The sequence below is a fragment of the Lathyrus oleraceus genome, chromosome 7, assembly GCF_024323335.1.
Source record: "Lathyrus oleraceus cultivar Zhongwan6 chromosome 7, CAAS_Psat_ZW6_1.0, whole genome shotgun sequence".
NCBI lineage: Eukaryota > Viridiplantae > Streptophyta > Magnoliopsida > Fabales > Fabaceae > Lathyrus > Lathyrus oleraceus.
In genome coordinates this window covers 287468885-287494462 of record NC_066585.1, presented here as the reverse complement: position 1 = coordinate 287494462, position 25578 = coordinate 287468885, and positions in this window count along the sequence as shown.

Sequence of the window (25578 nt, the reverse complement as noted above, 5' to 3'; positions counted from 1 at the left end):
TGAGAATTTTCAATTTGAAAATTGAGTTTGAATCTCAATGTTTGGATATTCAAAAACTCCAGGATCCAAAGCTTTGTACCATTGCCAAACCACTTCTGCAAGCTCCTCGAGTGTGATCAAGTCAAGTTTGAAGGAAGGAAGGTCCATTTCTGCATAACATTGAAGGTAATTTTCAGAAATCTTCTTCTCTTTGATTCTCACTCAATTCTCATCAATTCTCTTGGATCTTTGGTTGTCTGAAGTCCTACCAATGTAGGCAACAAGATTGAGTTGCTTTGAGGTCAAACTGAAGCAACTCAGTTGACACACCTCAAAATTTAACTCCTCATATCTTTCTATATATTTGGAGTTAGTTGAAATTGAGGTCAGATTCGTGCTCTGCCAATTTTTCTTTCAGATCATGTCCTCTTTTTTCATTTTCTTGATGGTGATGAGTGAACCAGTCCGGTGGACCTCGCCTGAGAAGGTGACCGGAGGTCCAGCGCCGGTGGTGTGCTGGACAGGTTCTGAGCCATTGATCTTGTTTAAATTGTTTTAATCTTGAGCATTGCTTTTGAATAACATTAGTGTGGCGCGCTGACTCGTGTGTTTGGTGGAACACGCGTTTTAGACCACTTGATCTGCCACCTCAATTATTGAGGGAGATCAAGTGGTCCACGTTTTTTTGATTTTTTTTATTTTCCTTTTATTTTATTTGATTTTCATTAATTCATATTAATTTTAATATTGATCCAAAAAATATGAGAGTTTCACCAAAAAAAAAAATCTTCTTTCATATTCTGAATTAAAATTATTTTCTGGATCATTATTAATATTTTTCATGATTTAAAATACTTTTAAGTCTCCAAAAATTCTGAAATTTTTTCTCCAAGGTCCTTTGGTCTTGTTTGACCTATGATAAATCTCATAGCCTTTGCTTTGGTGTTTTGATGAGATTTTAGGAATTTGACAAACCATATTTAATTTAATCCATTATTTTTAGTAGTTTTAAATTGAATAAATGCCAAATAATTGTGTTGAGCTGTCTTGATGGTTTGTATAAGTTATACTTGTGTTGTTGGACCTTGGTCAAGGTTGATTTGACTTTGCTAGGTTAAGATCATTGGATTTAGGGGATTGATGGAATGTACATTCCATCTCCCAAAATGAATGAATGATCTTAATTTGGTAAAATCCTCCTTTGACCAATTTGAGTTTTGATTTATTCCCCTCCCTCTTCATCTAATTCCCCTTCTTTATGCATCCATTTCATTTGGTTAATGATATCTCAAAGTCCTACGGCTAGTTGATTGAAAAATCAACATAAGTATGGATGAGATTAGGCCACCTCTTTTGCATATTCTTTTTGTGTGTGGTGTGTTCCATGAGCATAGTCCATTATACTATGTCTCTAACATGCATTAACACCAAAATTCTATTGCCTGACCTCAAATAGTTGTGACTTCTACATAAGTCCACTTATGATTGCTTAACATATCGCTAAATCTTTGACACCAAAAGGCATAACATTCTAGTTAGTGAGATTGTAAGTCTCCCTTCTTTCATGGTATTGTGTGGAAACTTGGCCTTTTTTCCTTCGTTTGGAAGATGTCTTGGTTCAAGGATCCATGCTTGTGATAAGTGGGTTGAGTGTTCTCCAAAGAATGACTTAAAGCAAGAGCAAAAACAATACTAACTTCTAACTTATTAACAACTAACATTTAATTTCAAGCCATTTACTTTTAATGCACTTTAATTTTTAAGCTCTATTCATTTTCCATTATTCATACCATTCTAATTGTTTATATTAATGCCTTTTCACTTTGTCTACTTGGACCATATTGTGTGATATATCTTGTTTGTGTATATCTTGTTTGTTTGTGTGGTCTTTGACCATCAATGTACATAATAAGAAACAAAAACCCTAAAAAAACTATTGTATGGACTGTTGGTTTGATCTTGGGCAATTGGACTTAGAATCTAGGCAACATCCCTATGCAAAAAGGACTTGGCCAATGCCAACTTTCATGTAACCAAGTGCTTGCAATTTGAAACTTCATCTGATACATCATTAATGAGTACCCAATTTGAAACTTCATCTGATACATCATTAATGAGCACCCAATTTGAAACTTCATCTGATACATCATTTCCGAAGGTCTTGTCAAACACAAAAATATAATTAATGAATTCTTTTCTCATCCCCCCATTCTATTTGTTTGTAAACATCACTTTGTACAAAATACATATACACACAAGAAAGGGCTCCCTAGGAGTACCTAGGACACTTTGGGTGTTAACACCTTCCCCCTGTGTAACCAACCCCCTTACCTGTAATCTCTGGAATTTTATTAGTTTTGATTTAAAAACTTCTTATTTTTTGGGTTTTGTTCGTACTTTTTCCCTTTTTCTTTTGAAAAAATAAAAGTGCGGCGGCGACTCTTGTTATTCGATGTCTTGCTTATCCATAGCATGATGATCATGAATTTACCGCTACAATTTGCATCAGATGAAAAGCATAGTCAAGGATATCTCAGTCTCAAATTATGGCATTTACCAAGTCCTCAAAGCATATGGAGGTTGCCTATTCTAAGTCCAAAATTTCATATCAACTCCAACAGTCCACCAAGATATTTTTTAGGGTTTTTGTTGTTATTAGGTGTTTTAAGGTCCTAAGACCATAAGCAAAAGAAGACAAGTAAACAATATATACAATCACAAGATATGGCTCAAGTGAGCAAAGTTAAAAGGACTGAACCATAAACAAGTTGCATGAAATGTAAATGGCAATGAATGATAAAGGTACTAAAATTTAAATTGCATTAAGTAAATAACTTGAAAGTAAAGCAACATTAGTAAAGCTTTAGTCAATGGTTAGTCAAATGTTAGTGAAGAGTTTCAATTGTTAAGTCATTCTTTAGAGAACACTCAATCATTCATTCACAAGCATGAATCCTTGAACCAAGACATCATCCATGAAAAGGGCTCTAACTTGGATAAATCAACAAGTATGCTACTAGCTCTCATGAATGGAAAAAAGGTAAATTTTCCACACAATACCATGAAGAATGAGAGACTTACAATCTCACTTACTAGAATGCTATGCCTTGGGGGACAAATTTAGCTCTATGTTAAGCAATCGTAATTGGACTTATGTAGAAGTCATAACTACCTGAGGTCGGGCAATAAAAATATAGGTGTTAATGCATGTTAGTGATTTGGTACAAAGAACCAAACTCCTAAAATATACCACACACTAAAATAAAATGGGAAAGACCTATCTCAATCTAGCTCATGATGATTCATCTGACACAAGGTCATTGATGAATCAACTAGCATTAGACATAAAAAGAATTTATTGGTCAATGATAGATTGGGGAAGAATAGGGATGAAGATGAAGAGAGAAGGGGAAATAGAAACCCAAATTGATCATAGGAGGGATTTCATCTGATCAATATTATCCATTCATTTTGGGAGATGAAATGTACATTTCATCAATCCCCTAAATCCAATAGTATTGGTCAAACAAAAGTTAAATCAACCATGATCAAGGCCAAACAGAAAGTCAAACATCACAAGACCATAAAAATGGCTCAACACAATTTTCAAACAATTATTCAATTAAAAATCAAATTTAAAATGAATTAAAATACATTTTTAAATGGACAAAACCTCAAATCCTTTCAAAACACCAAATAAATAGCCAAGAGATTTATCCTAGGTCAAATAAGGTTAAAGGACATTAGACAAAAAAATCATAATTTTTGGAAAGTCAGAAGTATTTTAAAAATATTTAAAACAAGTTAGAAATCAGTTAATTCATGAAAAATATCAAAATTAATCCAAAAAATGATTTTAGTTGAAAATATGGAAGAAGAAAATATTTAAAGATTTTTGGCGAAAGTCTCATATTTTTTGGATTAAAAATGAAATTAAATTGAATTAAACAAAATAAGTGGATTAAATGAAAAATTAGAAATAAAAAAGAAAATAGAAAAAATGAGGGCCATCGGATCTCCCTCATTAATTGAGGTGGCAAATCTAATGGCCAAGCGCGTATCATCAACCATGTGCCTTAGTCAACGCGCACGCAGGGATGGTATTCAAGATGGAAGGCTAAGATTAAAACGTTTCAAAGAGAGTAGATGGCCAGGATGCACGCCAGCACATCACCGGAGCCCTAGCTCCGGTTGTCTTCTCCAATGGACCTCACCGGACTGGTCCACCACCAACCATCACCAAAATAAAATACAATGACACTATTTTAAAGAGAAAAAGCTCAAGAGCTCGAATTTGACCTCAATTTTTCCTAATTCCAAATTTATTGAGAGATATGAGGAATTAAATTTTGAGGTACACAATTTGAGTTGCTTCGATTTGACCTCAAAGTAACTCAATCTTGTTGTCTACATTGGTAGGACTTTAGACAATCAACAAACAAGTAGAATAGTGGAGAATTGAGTGAGAATTGAAGGCTTGAGGTTTTGGAAAATCACCTTCGGGTAGTAGTGATTTGACTGGATCTTGATGCAATTCCAATTGGTTCTTCCTCCTCTTGCTTGTAGTGATCAATTGAGATGAAAATGGCTATGAATCCTTGGAGTTCTTGTTCACAAACAGAAGTTGAATCAAGAACTCGATTTCAATGAAATCTTCAAGGAATTCTATGGAGTAGGTGTAAGACCCCAAATTTGACCCTAAGATCCCCCATGTTATCTCATCATTTGCATTGGCTTTGGGATCACACCTTGGTATCCTCCTCACCCCTCATTCATTGGGTTTGCATTGGGAGAGATCACCAAGCATATTTGATTGTATCATACTTTATTTTTCTTTATTTGCTAACCAAAATGCCAAAAATATGTCTATGTATAGCCTTGTTTCTTTTGTAGGTAGTGTGTGCCTCCACCCATGCCTCATCAAGCTCACAACTAGGGTTTGAGACCCTCAGTACATGGAGATCAATCAAAAGATGGATCTCATTGGTTCTAAACATCATATATGGATCCCCATTTCTTCACTTATCATTTTGATCAAGAAATCATCAATAGTTTGAAGCTTGTTGGCCTTGGAAGCCCCAATCCATCTGGGTGTCTTGTGTGGTTTCCTCAGCAAGTTTCTTCATCATTTGATCATATATTTCAATGGATAATTCATATTATATCATATTATACATATCTTATCCTCCATGAGTCCCAAAGATCAAGAGAACATCAAGTTTGCATGTAGGTCCAAGGTGGTTGACCAGAGAAAGTCAACTAGTCAAAACTGGGGTTCCCTAGACCCTATCTCCTACAATATTTGTCATATGAAAATGATTCCAAATTCCAAGTTACTATTTATGACATTCCAAACAACTTTTATGTTGACATCAAGAGCTAGTTTTGCTTGTAAAGTCACTTTTTATGGTGAAAGATTATAGGTCATTTTGTCTGAACCCTAGTTAGGAGGTCAACTTCCAAGGACCATAACTTTCTCAATTTTTATGAGATGAAGGCCATATAAGTTTCATGATCAATTTCAATATGTACTATATAACTTTTATTCTTTGATAAACTTAAAATTTAACTTTAAAGGGCATGTGCCAAGAGGAAACATTATAGGTCATTTTGGGCCATTACTATTGAACAACCAATTTTCCTCAACTTCTAAAATGCATAACTCCTTCATTCCAAATCAAAATGAGATCAAATTTGTGACCAAATTGAATAGGATTGAAATATATACAACTTTGATGAATAATATTGTTCCATTTGAAGCTCATAGCAAAAGGTATTCAAGGTGGAAGAAGTGGATATTTGACTTGGTACTTAGAAAAATTTAAATTATGTTTGATTTCTCAAACTTCCACTTTAAAATTCATCATGATCCAAGCTTAAAATGTAAAAGTGTTCAACATGAGAGTTGTTCCCCTTGATGCCACCTTTCAAAAAAGTCCAATATCACCTCATGTGGACAAGATTTGGATAACTTGCGCATGGTTACTCTTCATGGTTCCATTTGGATGAATCACATAATCATTTCTCAATTACAAATGCATGGACTCATGTTAGACTTTCAGCATCATTCATGATCATTTCTGGACCTTATTATATCATCTCATTGGCCTATCACACTCCCATGCAAGCATGCACTTCACATTTATATTTTTGGCCAAAGTTTGGAAGTGTTTGAAAAGCAATGAACATGGCTATAAATACATGACCTTGGTGATCAAAAAAAGGATCCTCTTGCCCAAGTTTCGACCCCCATCTTCTCCAAACCTCATTCAAAGGATAACCTTGAAGATTTCTTAAGAAATCGAGTTTCAATTCTCATTCTGCTTTAGAATTGAAACTCCAAGAGTCCAAGCTTTTTAATCATCAATATCATCTCCTGCAAGCTTCTAGAGTCAAGCGAAGCCAAATTAGAAGCAAGACCAAACTGATTTAAAGCTCCCCGAAGGTGAGATTTCATAAATTTCTCTTCTTCGATTCTCCCTCATTTCTCATCCATTTTGATTGATTGTTGGTTTCCTGAAGTCCTACCAATGTAGGCAACAAGATTGAGTTGCTTTGAGGTTAAATCGAAGCAACTCAGTTCATGATCCTCACAATTCAAATCCCCGTATCTTTCAATATACTTGGAATTGGAGAAAATGGAGGCCAATTCAAGCTCCTGAGCATTTTTTCTTAAAATCATGTCCTTGTTTTTCATTTTGGTGATGGTTGGTGGTCATCCAGTCCGGTGAGGTTCACCGGAGAAGATGATCGGAGCCCTAGCTCCGATGGTGTGTTGGTGTGTTCCCAACCCTTTGATCCATTCAAAATATTTTAATCCTAGCCTTTCTTTTTTATTACCACTCTTGCAGCGCAGTTGACTGAGGTGTTTGTGGAACACGCGCGCTTGGCCATCAGATCTGCCACCTCAATTAATGAGGGAGATCTGATGGCCCCAAATTTTCCATATTTTCTGATTTTTCATTTAATTGTGTTATTTTGTTTAATTCATAATAAATCCATTTTTAATCCAACAAATATGGGACTTTCACCGGAAATCTTTAAATATTTTTCTCTTCTATATTCTGAATTAAAATTATTTTTTGGATTAATTTTGGTATTTTTCATGAATTAAATGTTTAAATGCATATTTTTAATTGTTTAAAAATACTTCTGACTTTTTAAAAATCATGAAATTTTTTGTCTAAGGTCATTTGACCTTGTTTGAGCTAGGATAAATCTTTGACCATTTATTTGGTGTTTTGAAGGGATTTTAGGTTTTGACTAAATTAAAATTTATTTTAATTCATTTTTAATATGATTTTTAATTGATTAAATGTTTAAAAATGTTGTTGAGCCATTTTTATGGTCTTGTGATGTTTGACTTTCTGTTTGGGCCTTGGTCATGGTTGATTTCACTTTTGTTGGATCAAAACCATTGGATTTAGGGGATTGATGAAATGTACAATTCATCTCCCAAAATGAATGGATGGTTTTAATTTGATGAAATTCCTCTCATGATCAATTTGTGTTTCTATTTTCCCCTCCCTCTTCATCCTCATCCCTATTCTTTCCCATTCCCCCATTTGACCAATGAAATCTCTAATGTCTAAAGGCTAATTGATTTATCAATGATCTTGTGTCAGATGAATCAATACAAGTATGACTGAGATAAGACTTTCCTATTTTTCTTTTAGTGTGTGGTATGTTTTAGGAGTTTGGTTCTTTGTACCAAATCTCTAACATGAATTAACACCTATATTTTTATTTCCCGGTCTCAAATAGTTGTGACTTCTACATAAGTCCAATTACGATTGCTTAACATATAGCTAAATTTGACCCTTAAGGCATATCATTCTAGTAAGTGAGATTGTAGGTCTCCCATTCTTCATGGCATTATATGGAGGCTTGACCTTTTTTCCTTTCACGGGAGCTAGTGGCATACTTGTTGAATTATCCAAGTTGGAGCCCTTCTTATGGAAGATGTCTTGGTTTAAGGATCCATTCTTGTGAATGAATGGTTGAGTGTTCTCTAAAGAATGACTTAATCAATTAAAATTCACCACTAACCATTAACTAACTCTTATTCATTATGCTTTTACTTTTAAGTCATTTACTTTATACAATTTAAATTTGAGTAATTTATCATTCATTGCCATTTACATTTCATATAACTTGTTTATGTTTAAGTCCATTTTCGTTTTGCTCATTTGAGCCATATCTTGTGATTGTATATATTGCTTGTGTATTTTGATTTTGTTTATGGTCTTAGGACCTTAAAACACATAATAACAACAAAAACCCTAAAAAACATTTGGTGCACTGTTGGACTTGATATGAACTTTTGGACTTAGGATTAGGCAACATTCCCTGTGCTAAAGGACTTGGCCAATGCCAACATTTTGAGACTGGGCTATCTTGAATTGAGCCTTCATCTGATGCAAGACCTTGAGTGTCCTTAGATTCATCTACTACTATGTATTTGTGCTTAATTGTTATTTTGTTACTATTGTCTATGTCTGATGTTTTGTTCTGAGTCTGTAAGACCCCAATTTTGGTCCTAAGATCCCTTATGTCATCTTATCATATGCATTGGCTTTAGGATCACACATTGGCATCCTCCTTATCCCTCATTCATTGGGTTTGCATTGGGAGAGGTCACAAAGCATATTTTATTATATCATACTTTGCTTTTCATTATTTACTAACAAAAATGCCAAATATATGTCAATGTATAGTTTGTTGCTTTTGTAGGTAGTGTGTGTGTTCACCCATGCTCCATTAAGCTCATATCTAGGGTTTAAGACTCATAATGCAAGGAGAGAAATCAAGAGTTGGTTTAAATTGACTCTAGACATCATGTATGGATCCCCATGGTCTTCATATATCATTTTTATCAAGAAGTCATCAAGAGTTTGAAGCTCGTTTGCCTTGGAAGCCCTAATTCATATGGGTATCTTGTGTGACTTCCTCAATAAGTTTTTTTAACATTTGATCAAATATTTCAAGGGATACTTCATATTACATCATATTGCACATATATTACCCTCCATGAGTCTTAAATATCAAGATAATGTCAAGTTTGCAAGTTGGTTCATGGTGGTTGACCAAAGAAAGTTAGCTGATCAAAATGGGGGTTCCCTAGACCCTATCCCCTACACTTTTTGTCATATGAAAATTATTCCAAGAGAAAAGTTACTCCTTATTATATTCAAAACAACTTTCATATTGAAGTCAAGAGCTAGTTTTACTTGGAAAGTCATTTTTTATGGTGAAAGATTATAGGTTATTTTGCTTGAACCCTAGTTAGCAGGTCAACTTCCAAGGACCATAACTTCCTCAATTGTTATGAGATGAAAGCCATTAAAGTTCCATTATCAAATTCAAGAGGTCCTTTTTGAAATTTTAGGTTTGGAATAAGTTCAAATTCAACTTGAAAATGCATGTGCCAAGAGGAAACATTATAGGTCATTTTGGGCCATTACCATTGAACAAGAGATTTTCCTCAACTTCTAAAATGCATAACTCCTTCATAACAAATCCAAATGAGGTCAAATTTGTTACAAAATTTAAGAGGTTTTAAATATCTACAACTTTGATGAAAGAACGTTTTCCATTTGAAGTCCATAGCAAAAGTTATTCAAGGTGGAAGAAGTGAACATTTGACTTGGTACTTAGAAAATTTTCAAATATGTTTGATTTTCCAAACTTCCACCTCAAAATTCATCATTATCCAAGCTTCAAATGGAAAAGTGTTCAACGTGAATTTTTTTCCTCTTGATCTCACCTTTCTAAAAAGTACAAAATCACTTTATTTGGCCAAGTTTCCAGTCACTTGCGCATGGGTGTAATGCATGGCCCCATTTGGAAAGATTTGTGACCAATTTTCATTTGAACATTGCATGGTCCCTTGATTTAATTTCAGTATCATTTGGAATTAAGTTTGGACCCTTTGACATCATTGATTGGGCTTTGTACACGCCCATGCAAGCATGCATGGGATCATTGCTATTTTTGGATTTTGAATTGAAGTGTGCAAAAAGCATTGAGCAAGCCTATAAATACAAGTGCCTTGAGCTTAGAAATCGGTCCCTCTTGCCCAAGCTTCGTCACCATTCTCTCCCAAACCCCATTGAAAGGATAAACTTGAATATTTCTTGAGAAATCGAGTTTTAATTCTCATTATGTTTTTGAATTGAAACTCCAAGAGTCCAAGTTTTTTTAACCATTGTCATACCCAAAAATTCACCTTACCCCCATACAACTTTCATCTGATCCATGTCCCTATTACTCCTACGTACATTCATCGTTCCATCATCATAATTGCATTAACATCCATAACCAAAGGCATGTTGCACGGGCTCAAGACATGGTGTTTATACTTGAGAAAACACCAACAAAATAAGGAAAAATCAATTTTTTGACTGTGTAATCATTACCCTAATCATGGTAATCTATTACCTGTCAAAAATCAGGTTCCCAGACCATTTTGGCTGGTGTAATCGATTACCCCAATCATGGTAATCGATTACACCTGTGTAGACAGCAGCAGTAACTCTATTTTTTACACAGAGTGACTTTTGTTTAACCCTCTTACCCACTTGCTTTACCTATAAATAGAGGCACTAATTCCCCTCATTTTCCATGCTTTCTAGCCCCCAAAAGTTCTGTCCAAACATCATTCACTCTCCTCTCTAAAGCTAGGTCAAAACAAAAAAATCTTTCTCTCCCAAAAGTCACCCCCACCAACTTCTTTTCCACTTCACATTTTTTCCAAAACTTCCCACTCTCTAACACTCACAACTTATCCCCTTCACTAAACTTCCACCATAAATACTTTCATCCCAAACCCCTTGCTTCACATTCAAGCTCAACACCATTTCAACCTAGCTTTTTTTCACATTTTTGGGTAATGATTTTGGCTTAAACTTTGTTAACTTTTTGGTTATGTTTTGTGTTGAAAAATGGTTGTTTGTTCTTGGTTGATCTTTTGAGAGGGTTTAGATTCAAGCTTGCAAGAAATGATTAACTTTGATTTACACACTTTTTTTAAAGATTTCTTGCTCTTACTACCTTTTTGTTCACCTTTTTCAATCAAACTTTGTTTCATGTTATCATTTACTATTTATTGTTGACTTGTTATTATATTTGGTTGATGAGGTCTATTAGATCATGGTCATGGTTGTTTAGAGTTGATTAAATCTTCAACGTTTCAAACCTATTAATGATTGATCAATAGATCCTTCATGATACTTTGAGGCATTAAAATATTGCCTCTATTTCAACCATATTTGAGTCATTTAATGCATAGATGAAACCATGTTCTCCATATTAACTTGCTAATCCATTTGCTTATTGTCATTCTACTAACTACTAACCATTAACTACTAACTCCTAACATTTATATTATTGCACTTTACTTCCTTGCAATTTATTTTATTGTTCACTTTATTTCAAGTACTGTATGTTTATGTTTATGTTTATGTTTATTGTTATCTAACCATATCATTTACATAATGCTAATTTTTTTTACATTCTTACTATATTGCTAAATAAAAGAAGTAAAAAAACAAAAGAAATAGAACAAATCATAATTTGTTAAAATATAGATAGATGGACTTAGGGTTGTATAACTTTCTTTGTTACAAATCTATTGTTAGTTGATTTTTTAATCATCTTAAAATACTTTGCATCAATGATAAGTTGTCCCTTAATGTGTCATATTTTGAGTCTTTTTGACCTATGAAAAATAGTTCTCAAGATGTTCATTTTGTACATATTACTAACCACTAATTATATTTCACTAACTTTGTTTATCATTAACCTTTGTTATTGTGATTTTGGTACTACTAGCTTGTTATTTATTCTAATGTCATTTATATCCACTAACCATTATTATTGTGATATTGTCATTTTTTATCTTGTAATGTACTTTTATGTCATTACCTTGTAACTTACATTCAAGTACTCATTATCATAATCATTGTACAAACTCATCATGCATGTTTATTTACTTGTTATTTATTTTATTGTCATCATACATTAAAAACAACAAAAACATGATAAAATGATAAGACCAAAAATATTCACTCCACTCTTAGTCAACTTGGACTTAGAGGATCTCATCTTAGGACTTTTGCTTGAAGGCCTTCATTTACTCTTTGTGGTACTTTGTAAACCTTGTATTTTCATCTGTAACTTACATTCATGTTGTAAGAATGGCATCATGGCACCACCTTATGGGGACATGTTTTTAAGACCATTATCCTTTATTTAGCATAGGTCACTTTTGCACACACAATGCTTTCTCTTGGGCTACCTTACAATGAGACCCTTTATTTTCTTGTTGGTTACTTTGCATTCATGTTGCATAAGTCAAATTTCATAATCAAATAAACCAACCCTTGATTCAACGTCAAGTGGCATTTTCATAATCAAATTCAAAATAAAATAAAATTACGATTATTATTGGAGAATGAGTAAGAATGGAGCATTCCTACCCTCACTCTAATTATTTTAGACGCAAGACGCTTGGCTTGTTGTTTAGAATAATCGCCTCCACCCATAGACTTTAGTGCAATATAATCACAAACATTCATTTCATAAAACCCTTATTCAAGGTAAAAAATAATACAACTCATCAAACTCATTTTTGTGCCTTAGGGAACCATACTGAAAACCCTTTTCTTAAAGGTAAAATCAACCAACACACAAACATTTTCTACTCTAAACTACGAAGCTCTGATTCCTTATCCCCGAATAAGTGATACGTAGTCACAAGGGCCCCAATCCTTGGCAAGCACTATAATAATAAAACACCCCCTCTTTCACACACATTCTTTTGAAAATAACACAATGATAGATAAATCCCCATGTATGTAAAATAACCCAAATGGTTTCCATGGAGTACCGTGGACGTAAGGGGTGTTAATACCTTCCCCTTGGGTAACCGACTTCCGAACCCAAACCTCGGTTGTAAGACCGATTCCTTATTCTCTTTTAACGCTTCCCGTGTGCATCTTTTTTCCGAGAGTTTTATCGACTATTTCCCCTCTTCTCTCCGATAGAGGTAAAATAAATAAAATTCGGTGGCAACTCTTCTATTTTGCCTCTCTTTGCGCACGTGGAGATTTATCTATTATTTATTTTTTCTATGTATATTTCTTTTGTTACTAACCTGTACATATTTTCTTTGTTTGTATGTTGGTCCGAAACTTTGGACCTATGACGAAGAATTTTGGAAGCAATAATGATTGCAAAGAAAAACCTTGTGTGAAAGACTCTCCACCCGAGTCTGAGAGTTTGGATTGAGATAAGAGAGGTTGAGTAGTATTGGTCCGCGAGGTTCCTTCCTCGTTAGGGTCGTACGAGAACCTCACTTAGTGGTAGATTCTCTTAAAGGGATTGATGATCGTCGTGCTTTCGGCGTAAGCATCTTTTCTTTTACTAGATTCAATGACCTTAAGACCCCTTTTAGAACCTTTAAACTATGGCTAGCCTAAACCGATGGTCACGTAGTATAGGCCACCGAGGTGCCTTCTGTAACACCCTTCTAAAATATCCCAATAATTAATTAATTCAACAAAATATAAATCAGAGTAGATATGCAATTTAAGGGTGTCACACTTGACACTTCACACCATTCACCATAATAACTTGTCATGCTCATTTATTCATCAAAATAAAACATTGCACAATTCGCAGCGGATAGAGATCTAATCAATCATGCAAACCATGTAACCCATTACATGTAAAGTTGTTCAACAACCAAAATGAAAACAAAGTAAAACATCCCGTCCCGAAGTTACATCTACCAGAGCATGACCCACTAAGGAACTACACTAGACTCCAAGCGCTAGCTTCTACTCAATCACTGCTCGTTACCTGAAACATAGTTGTAAGGGTGAGTTCCTCAATCGATATAATAAGCATTATAAAATATCATGTAATGCTAAGTAAATTAACGCATTTCATCACCCTAATCATATCACACCTTCAGCAACAGCAACATCAACTCATAATCATACTCAACACAACACAACACGAAACACACGTATAATATTGGAATACATCCATTCATATTATACGCCATACATACATTATGCAATGAGACTCCATGCATGCGGTACCGACTATTCGTGAACACATAGTTCAACCTCACCGATCAAACCCAGATACGGCTACCAAGCTCACTAGTCCCACTCATTTGAGACCTAGTGACTCACTCACTAATTCCTCACCATGGGAATTAGCTACCACCCCAAGGGCTATGCTATGCACGCTAAATCACCTAGCATGCAAACATCAACAACAATCCACAATAACTCACTCACTAATTCCTCACCATGGGAATTAGCTACCACCATAAAGGCCATACTATGCACGCTAAATCACCTAGCATGCAACATCAACAACAATCCACAATGGACATATGCTCACACTCTAAGCCATAAACAGTCCATTCACAATTGTATACATAACAGATACATTCACAGCATTATGCATACCATCATACATCATCAGCATATTTATCACAGAATCATATTCATATCATGCCAAATAATAAATCACAGTATTAGCACACTCTACTAATACCTATACTGCTCAAAACAACGGGAAATGATCCCTACTATATCATACATCAGTATATCATTCACCCATATAGGCCAATCATCAAATGTGTACACACAATTCCATTCCAGAACGTACACACTATTTAAATATCAATTTTTCACTTTTCAAACAGTGTTAACCGGTTAACGCCCTGGGTTAACCGGTTAACGCAAAACAGAACACGCTTCCTGGCACATTTTAACAGTGTTAACCGGTTAACACCCTGGGTTAACCGGTTAACGCAGAACAGAAATTAATTTTTCTAAATCATAACAGTGTTAACCGGTTAACACCCTGGGTTAACCGGTTAACGCAAGACAGAAAGCTGTTCCTGCGCTAACACGAAAACAGAATGCAGAATTCCCGCATTTCTCGCCGTCGGAGGACTTCTGGACCTCCGATTTCAATTCCGTAAAAAGCTACACGTCCAGAAATTTACGATTCACCCACATATAGATTCAATTACAGTTTTAACATAACTTATTCATCACCATTTACAGCATTCCTCATCCCAATTAGGGTCAATTCAATGGCTTATTACTACCCATTACATGTTAACCCATAATACCCATTAAACGACGATAAACCCCCCTTACCTGAGTTAATCCGGCAAATCCTTTAGCTTCAAGCTTTTCCCTTCTTCAACCCTTGTTCTCTTGCTCTTCCTCTTTGCCCTTTTCTCACTTTCTGTCGCTTCTCTGGTTTTCACGTGAAAAATCCTTTTTACCAAATGGAACTCCTTATATATATTCCAATTTTATTATTCCAATAATAATAATCCAATAATATTCCAATTATTTAATTAAATTAATAAATATACTATTAACTTAAATTAAATAATTATCATATTTTTATCGGGGTGTTACAACTCTCCCCCACTAAAAGAGTTTTCGTCCTCGAAAACATACCTCAAGCGAATAACTCAGGATAAGACTCCTTCATCTGACTCTCAAGTTCCCAAGTCACATTGCCACCTGCTGGTCCTCCCCAAGCTACCTTTACCAAAGCAATCTCTTTACCCCGCAACTGCTTTAACTCTCGATCCTCGATCCTCATAGGTGATGTTTCAACAGTCAGGTTATCTCTCACCTGTACATCATCTACTTTGACCACATGCAACGGATCACGAATGTACCTCCTCAACTGAGACACATGAAAAACCTCATGCAAATTCGCAAGTGACGGCGGTAAAGCGATACGATAGGCTACCTCCCCTATCCTCTCCAAAATCTGATAAGGACCAATAAATCGAGGTGTCAACTTCTTCGACTTCAAAGCTCGACCAACCCCAGTTATCGGAGTAACACGAAGAAACACATGATCTCCCTCTTGAAACTCAAGTGACTTCCTCCTCTGGTCGTGATAACTCTTCTGACGACTCTGAGCAATTCTCATCTTCTCCTGAATCATCTTAATCTTTTCCGTAGTTTGTTGAACAATCTCCGGTCCAACCACAGCACTCTCACCGGACTCATACCAACATAAAGGTGTCCGACATCTCCTACCATACAAAGCTTCAAACGGTGCCATACCAATGCTCGAATGAAAACTATTGTTGTAGGTAAACTCAATCAAAGGTAAATAACAATCCCAAGCACCTCCCTTTTCCAAAACACAAGCCCTCAAAAGATCCTCCAGTGACTGAATCGTCCTCTCAGTCTGACCATCAGTCTGCGGATGATATGTAGAACTCAATCTCAGCTTAGTTCCCAAAGCCCTCTGCAAACCTTCCCAGAACTTCGATGTAAATCTAGGATCTCTGTCCGAAACAATACTCGACGGAATACCATGCAAACTTACAATTTTCTCAATATACAACTCAGCTAATCTCTCTAACGGATAATCCATTCTGATCGGAATGAAATGAGCCGATTTTGTCAATCTGTCAACAATCACCCAAATAGCTTCAAAATTCTTAATTGTCCTCGGTAAACCAGAAACAAAATCCATATTGATACTATCCCACTTCCACTCTGGAATAGCCAACGATTGCATTAGCCCAGACGACTTCTGATGCTCAATCTTTGACTTCTGACAAGTCAAACAAGAATAAACAAAACTCGCAATTTCTCTTTTCATTCCTGGCCACCAAAATAACTTTTTCAAATCATGATACATCTTCGTAGCCCCAGGATGAATACTCAGGCCACTACGATGTCCTTCCTCAAGAATACTCTTCTTAAGTTCGGTAACATCCGGAATACACACCCGATTACCAAATTTCAAAACACCATTCTCATCAACTCTGAATTCACCACCTTGACCTTGATTCACTAGAGTCAACTTATCAACCAAAAGCACATCGGATTTCTGACCCTCTCTAATCTCATCCAGAATACCACTCGTTAACTTCAACATTCCCAATTTAACACTATTGTGAGTACTCTTACACACCAAACTCAAGTCTCTAAACTGCTCAATTAAATCCAATTCCTTAACCATTAACATAGACATATGCAATGATTTCCGACTCAATGCATCAGCCACTACGTTTGCTTTACCCGAATGGTAATTCAAACCAAAGTCATAATCCTTCAGAAACTCTAACCATCTTCTCTGTCTCATATTCAGCTCTTTCTGATCAAACAAATACTTTAAACTTTTATGGTCACTGAAAACCTCAAATCTTGACCCGTACAAGTAATGCCTCCATAACTTTAGAACAAACACCACAGCTGCCAACTCTAAATCGTGTGTCGGATAGTTCCTCTCATGAACCTTCAGTTGTCTCGAAGCATAAGCTACAACCTGCTTATTCTGCATCAAAACACCACCCAAACCCAACAATGAAGCATCACAGTAAACCTCAAATGGTTCCGATGGACTCGGTAATATCAGAATAGGAGCAGTAGTTAACCTTCTCTTTAACTCTTGGAAACCTTCTTCACATTTTGAGTCCCAAACAAACGCTTGCCCCTTTCTAGTCAACATCGTCAACGGTAACGCCAACTTAGAAAATCCCTCAATGAATTTCCTATAATAACCTGCAAGTCCAAGAAATCTCCTTATCTCAAAAACTGACTTCGGAGCTTCCCACTTAGATACCGCTTCTATCTTAGAAGGATCAACAGCAACACCACCTCTTGAAACTACATGACCAAGAAAACTAACCTCTTCTAACCAAAATTCACACTTAGACAGTTTAGCAAATAACTTCTTTTCTCGTAGAACTCCTAAAACCACTCTCAAATGTTCAGCATGCTCTTCTTCAGATTTCGAATACACCAAAATATCGTCAATAAACACCACAACAAACTTGTCTAGGTACGGATGGAAAATCCTATTCATATACTCCATAAATACCCCAGGCGCATTAGTCACACCAAAAGGCATTACAGAATACTCATAATGTCCATACCTTGTTCTGAAAGCAGTCTTCTGAATATCCTCAGTTTTCACACGTATCTGATGATACCCCGATCTCAAATCTATTTTGCCGAACACACTCGCACCAACCAACTGATCCATCAAATCATCAATCCTCGGCAAAGGATATCGATTCTTGATCGTCACTTTATTCAGTTGCCTGTAGTCCACACACAACCTCATAGTACCTTCTTTCTTCTTAACCAATAACACTGGTGCGCCCCACGGTGACACACTCGGACGAATAAATTTCTTATCCAACAGATCTTCCAGCTGACTCTTCAATTCAGTTAACTCAACAACAAACATACGGTACGGAGCCATCGATATCGGCCTAGTACCAGGTACCAAATCAATCGAGAAATCAACTTCACGCTCTGGCGGTAATTCATTCACTTCTTCAGGAAACACATCAGGGAAATCACACACCACGGCTAGATCGCAAATCACCAGTTTATCTTTAGCCTCCGAAGTCGCTAACAGCATAAACAACTCTGCCCCATCTGCTACTGCCTCATTCACCTGCCTTGCTGATAGAAACAAACTCTTTCGTTCCTCAATCTCAGGAAAGATCACAGTCTTATCAAAACAGTTGATAGAAACTCGGTTAAACACCAACCAGTTCATACCCAGGATAACATCAATCTGCACTAGTGGAAGACACACGAGGTCCATCCCAAAGTCTCTACCAAAAATACTCAAAGGGCAATTTAAACAAACTGAAGTAGTAGTCACTGAACCCTTCGCAGGAGTATCAATCACCATACCCCCATGCATCTCAGATATCTCTAATTTAAGTTTCACAGCACAATCCAACGATATAAAGGAATGAGTCGCACCTGTGTCAATAATAGCTACAAGAGGAAAGCCATTAATATAACACGTACCTCGGATCAAACGATCATCTGTAGAAGTCTCAGAACCCGATAAAGTAAAGACCTTGCCTCCCGACTGGTTCTCTTTCTTCGGCTTAGGACACTGTGGGCTAATATGACCCACCTCTCCATAGTTGAAACAAGTCATAGTCTTCAACCGGCACTCTGCAGCCAAGTGACCACCTTTGCCACACTTGAAACACTTCTTCTCAGCACTGGTACACTCATGGAAACGATGTCCAGCCTGACCACATCTGTAACACTTAGCAGGGGCACTGGAGTCTCCCCCACTAGGTCTCTTCATCCCACACTGTCTCTGGAAACCTTTGCCAGCTGCATACGGCTTCCCACGATCATTCTGATTCTTACCTTTCCTATCAACCCTCTGCTGATAGCTCTCCGTTCTGGCCTTGGTATCCTGTTCAAAAATCCTGCAACAGTCAACCAAGTCAGAAAACACTCTGATCCGCTGATACCCAATAGCCTGCTTGATCTCGGGACGTAACCCGTTCTCAAACTTCACACATTTTGAAAATTCCCCAGTAGCCTCATCATAGGGAGTGTAATACTTCGACAGCTCTGTGAACTTAGCAGCATACTCAGTAACAGACCGGTTGCCCTGCTTCAATTCTAAGAACTCTATCTCTTTCTTTCCTCTGACATCCTCCGGAAAGTACTTCCTCAGGAATCTCTCTCTGAACACCGCCCAAGTGATCTCAGCACCCCCAGCAGCTTCCAACTCAGTGCGGGCAGCAACCCACCAATCATCTGCTTCCTCTGACAGCATATGCGTACCGAACCTGACCTTCTGGTTATCGGCACACTCAGTCACTCGGAAGATCCTCTCGATCTCCTTCAACCACTTCTGAGCACCATCTGGATCGTATGCTCCCTTGAACATTGGAGGATTGTCCTTCTGGAACTCACTCAGTTGACGAGCAGCTCCCAGTCCCACAACATTCGGATTTCCTCCAAGTACTCCAGCTAGCATACCCAGAGCCTCAGCAATCGCAGCATCATCTCTACCTCTTCCAGCCATCTCTATTCTGAAAACCCAACAAGCTAAAACAATAAGTACTGATAGGGTTACACAACACCTATCACGTAAAGGGAAACAGAATAATTACGACTCGACTCGACCGACTATGCTCTGATACCACTAATGTAACACCCTTCTAAAATATCCCAATAATTAATTAATTCCACAAAATATAAATCAGAGTAGATATGCAATTTAAGGGTGTCACACTTGACACTTCACACCATTCACCATAATAACTTGTCATGCTCATTTATTCATCAAAATAAAACATTGCACAATTCGCAGCGGATAGAGATCTAATCAATCATGCAAACCATGTAACACATTACATGTAAAGTTGTTCAACAACCAAAATGAAAACAAAGTAAAATATCCCGTCCCGATGTTACATCTACCAGAGCATGACCCACTAAGGAACTACACTAGACTCCAAGCGCTAGCTTCTACTCAATCACTGCTCGTTACCTGAAACATAGTTGTAAGGGTGAGTTCCTCAATCGATATAATAAGCATTATAAAATATCATGTAATGCTAAGTAAATTAACACATTTCATCACCCTAATCATATCACACCTTCAGCAACGGCAACATCAACTCATAATCATACTCAACACAACACAACACGAAACACACGTATAATATTGGAATACATCCATTCATATTATACGCCATACATACATTATGCAATGAGACTCCATGCATGCGGTACCGACTATTCGTGAACACATAGTTCAACCTCACCGATCAAACCCAGATACGGCTACCAAGCTCACTAGTCCCACTCATTTGAGACCTAGTGACTCACTCACTAATTCCTCACCATGGGAATTAGCTACCACCCCAAGGGCTATGCTATGCACGCTAAATCACCTAGCATGCAAACATCAACAACAATCCACAATAACTCACTCACTAATTCCTCACCATGGGAATTAGCTACCACCATAAAGTCCATACTATGCACGCTAAATCACCTAGCATGCAACATCAACAACAATCCATAATGGACATATGCTCACACTCTAAGCCATAAACAGTCCATTCACAATTGTATACATAACAGATACATTCACAGCATTATGCATACCATCATACATCGTCAGCATATTTATCACAGAATCATATTCATATCATGCCAAATAATAAATCACAGTATTAGCACACTCTACTAATACATATACTGCTCAAAACAACGGGAAATGATCCCTACTATATCATACATCAGTATATCATTCACCCATATAGGCCAATCATCAAATGTGTACACACAATTCCATTCCAGAACGTACATACTATTTAAATATCAATTATTCACTTTTCAAACAGTGTTAACCGGTTAACGCCCTGGGTTAACCGGTTAACGCAAAACAGAACACGCTTCCTGGCACATTTTAACAGTGTTAACCGGTTAACACCCTGGGTTAACCGGTTAACGCAGAACAGAAATTAATTTTTCTAAATCATAACAGTGTTAACCGGTTAACACCCTGGGTTAACCGGTTAACGCAAGACAGAAAGCTGTTCCTGCGCTAACACGAAAACAGAATGCAGAATTCCCGCATTTCTCGCCGTCGGAGGACTTCCGGACCTCCGATTTCAATTCCGTAAAAAGCTACACGTCCAGAAATTTATGATTCACCCACATATAGATTCAATTACAGTTTTAACATAACTTATTCATCACCATTTACAGCATTCCTCATCCCAATTAGGGTCAATTCAATGGCTTATTACTACCCATTACATGTTAACCCATAATACCCATTAAACGACGATAAACCCCCCTTACCTGAGTTAATCCGGCAAATCCTTTAGCTTCAAGCTTTTCCCTTCTTCAACCCTTGTTCTCTTGCTCTTCCTCTTTGCCCTTTTCTCACTTTCTGTCGCTTCTCTGGTTTTCACGTGAAAAACCCTTTTTACCAAATGGAACTCCTTATATATATTCCAACTTTATTATTCCAATAATAATAATCCAATAATATTCCAATTATTTAATTAAATTAATAAATATACTATTAACTTAAATTAAATAATTATCATATTTTTATCGGGGTGTTACACCTTCCTCGTAAGAGTAGATACGAAGATCTCACTTAGAGTAGATGACTTTGATGGAGCAGTCGCCTGGCAAGTAAATTGACATAAGCGGCTGACAGTCAAGGAAGTCCATGACTCTAGGGGCAGTGTCTTACACCCAATTTTCCAAAAGTCTTATATCACACAAAGTGAGAACCTTGGTTTACTAAGAAATCATTATTAACTCCATGCTCCGCCACGATGGTCCAAAACCATGAACTCATTCCTAAAATCCTGTGGAAATAATAAACCAATCATTCATTCATACATTCATTCATCATCAAAAAAATAAGCAAAGCTCTTAAAGTTTCCGTTTGTTCGAACGGAGAATTACAAGACTATTTTCTGACACAATCATGGATACTTCAACAAGGAAAAGCACCTCTACTTTCCGCTTCAAGAGTCCCGACATTAGTTCATTAAAGGTCCTTTACTCAAAGGTCGTAGCTCTCAAAGACAATAAGTTTAGAGCCAATTTTGGGAACATCATAGATCTTCTAACCGAGAAGGTTAACTATGGTGCTATCACTACAATGGCCCAATACTATGACGTCCCTTTAAGATGCTTCACTTTCCTCGACTTCCAAATCTCTCCAACCTTGGAAGACCTCGAGAGACTCCTCGACCGATCAATCAACGAATACAACCCTTTCCCGAAGTTGGAAGAAGGATTTTGTTTGACCGAGCTCTGACTCGCCTTGGGCTTCAATGCTAACAAGCTAGTGGCCAATTGGGGCGTTAAAGGATCTATCAAAGGTTTAACCCAAAAGTTCGTCGAAGCCCATTCTTTGGAAATGATTAAAAAAGGAAGACCCGACTTCTGTAGTGTAACCTGTAGCGGTAAATTCATGACCATCAAGCTATGAATAAGCTTAACGTTAATAAAACCAGAGTCGCCACCGCGCTTTTATTGTTTCTAAAGGAAATGGGAGAAGTACAAACAAAACCCAAAGATAAGAAGTTTTCAAATCAAAACTAATAAAATTCCAGAGATTACATGTAAGGGGGTTGGTTACATAGAGGGAATGTGTTAGCACCTAAAGTGTCCTAAGTACTCTTAGGGAGCCCTTTTTTATGTGTGTATGTGTGTTTGATATAAAAGATGTTTGAGAAAAACAGAGTGTAGGGATGAGAAAAGAATTCATTAGTTATATTTTTGTGTTTGACAAGACCTTAAGACTTGTGCCTACGTACCAACATAAAAATTAGGGATCAAAACCTCGTAGTTCGTGGTAACAATTTCAAAATTAGTGAGTTTCTTTTAATCAAAATTTAAGTTAAAAGATGCACAAAGGGCCCACAAGTTTGAATGGGTGTTAGTTCTTTTTGTCTTTTGAAGTTTTAAGTCAATATGATTAGATTTATTTACAAGTTTGATTTAAGAAAAGAGTTTGAAAATTTAATGGCATAAGGCCAAAGTTTCTAATTGAAATAAGATCAAAGTTTAAAATCACAAACAAAGAAGGTTTTTGAAAAGGGGGGAGAGATTTTGATATTTAAGAAGTGGGAGGAGATGAAGAGACTATTCCTAAGCATAAAATTAATAGTTAAAAATTGAAAAGATCTGGCCAATGGGATGCAATCCAACATACATGAATATCATATAGAAAATCCACTTTCCCTTTGGACTTTGAATCAAGCAATAATCAGCAAGAAATTAACAATATCAAACATCATGAAGATCAAGGCATCAAACAAAGATGGCCACATACAAGCAAGCAAATCCCATAGCTAGCAGTCTTCTTTGTCTTCTCATGTATCAGATGAAATACTCCTTGATTAACTCAGAATAATGTATCATACATAAGATCAAAATAACAGTTGCATCAAAATCGTGTAGCAGATAAGTTCAAATAGATCTCAATGCTTGCTTCAGATGAAGGCTTAAATCACAATAACTTGGTCTCAAAATGTTGGTATTGGCCAAATCCTTTTGCATATGGAATGTTGCCTAATCCTAAGTCCAAAAGTTCGGATCAAGCTCAACAGTCCGCCAAACATTTTTTAGGGTTTTTGTTGTTTATTAGGTATTTTAAAGCCCTAAGACCATAAACACAAACAAAATACACCAACAAATATATACAATCACAATATATGGCTCAAATGAGCAAAGTGAAAATGGCATAAACATAAACAAGTTAAATGATATGTAAATGGCAATGAATGGTAAATGACTTGAAATTAAACTGCATAAAGTAAATGACTTGAAATTAAAGCAAATATTAATAAGAATTAGTCAAATGTTAGTCGAAGTTAATTAAATGTTAGTAGTGTTTTGCTTTTCAATTGATTAAGTCATTCTTTGGAGAACACTCAACCATCTATTCACAAGCATTAATCCTGGAACCAAGACATCTTCCAAAGGAAGGAAAAAAGTTCAAGTTTCCACACAATACCATGAAAGATGGGAGACTTACAATCTCACTTACTAGAATGCTATGTCTTCAGGGTCAAATTTAGCTTTATGTTAAGCAATCGTAATTGGACTTATGTAGAAGTCACAACTATCTGAGGTCGGACAATAAAATTTAGGTGCTAATGCATGTTAGAGATTTGGTATAATAAACCAAACTCCTAAAACATACCACACACTAAAAGAAAAGATCACAAGGGCTGGACCTATCTCATCCATACTTATATTGGTTCATCTGACACAAAGTCATTGATGAACCAATTGGCCTTAAGATATTGAGACTTCATTGGTAAATGAAAAAGGATGGGAAATAATGGGGATGAATATGAAGAGGGAGGGGAGATGAGAGAAACACAAATTGGTCATGGGAGGAATTTTATCAAATTAAAATCATTCATTCATTTTGGGAGATGAAATATACATTTCATCAATCCCCTAAATCCAATGATTTTAATCCAACAAAAGTCAAATCAACCTTGAGCAAGGCCCAAACAAATAGTCAAACATCACAAGACCATAGAAATGGCTCAACACAATTTTTACACAATTAATCAATTAAAAATCAAATTAAAAATGCATTAAAATTTAAATTAATTTGGTCAAAACCTAAAATCTCTTCAAAACACCAAATAAATGACCAAGAGATTTACCCTAGGTCAAACAAGGTCAAAGGACCTTAGACAAAAAAATTCTTGATTTTTGAAAAGTCAGAAGTATTTTTAAACAATTAAAAATGTGCACCAAAACATTTAATTCAGGAAAAATATCAAAATTCATCCAAAAAATAATTTTAATTCAGAAAATGAAAGAGAAAAATATTTAAAGATTTTTGGTGAAATTCCCATACTTTTTGGATTAAAAATTAAATTAATATTAATTAATGAGGGAGATCTGATGGCCCTTGCTTTTTTGTATTTTCTAATTTTTCATTTAATTACTTTATTTTGTTTACTCATGTTGCAACATGAGTCAAACAAAATAAAGGTCAGGATTAAAACGTGGAATCAGGATCAGATGGTTGGGAAGCAGCCAACACACCGCCGGAGCCCTAGCTCCGACCATCTTCTCCGGCGAGGACCACCGGACTGGTCCAACCAAAACTTCATAAAAATGAAAAATGAATACACTAATTTGAAGAAAAAATGCTCAAGGGCATGAATCTGACCTCCATTTCTTCTAATTCCAGGAATATTAAAAGATACACGGATTTGAAATTTGAGGTTCATGATCTTAG